Raw genomic sequence first — 561 nt, 5'->3', positions numbered from 1 at the left:
CCCATTTTTTTTATTTTTAAGTGAGCCGTCCGGTTTACTTCCCGGGTTAATCCGGTTTAACTGGGTTTAACATGGTCGGACCGGATTTTTTCCGGTTCAAAGCGGTCCAACTCTCATTCGGTTAAGACGGCAAAACAGAACCGTTTTCAAGTTCGGTCAGCGGTCAGACCGGTCGGACCGTCCGGTCCGGTCCGGTTCTAACAACACTGGTGTCAACTATCATTTTACCCTTTATTTTAAGTGTATTCATTTTCTCATTTACTCTTTCCTATATTAAAATTGTTTGTCATGTTTTTTAATATTGATTTTATATTTTCTTTTATTTTAATTTTTTTATCATTTGTCATGAAGTAATAAAAATTAAAAATATATATTTAAAAAAATGTTAAAAAAACAACTAAATATCCACAACATCAACAAATAATCTCATATCATTTTCTGTAATCTATTTTGTAAAAATATTTTTTCTATCATACTCAAACAAATGAGATGAATTTATATTCAATTTTAAACTAATATCTTCAAACATATATTATAAGTTTAACACATTATATTTTCACA

This window comes from Lupinus angustifolius, chromosome LG09, assembly GCF_001865875.1.
Source record: "Lupinus angustifolius cultivar Tanjil chromosome LG09, LupAngTanjil_v1.0, whole genome shotgun sequence".
Taxonomy (NCBI): domain Eukaryota; kingdom Viridiplantae; phylum Streptophyta; class Magnoliopsida; order Fabales; family Fabaceae; genus Lupinus; species Lupinus angustifolius.
Note: the sequence above shows the minus strand (reverse complement) of the source record.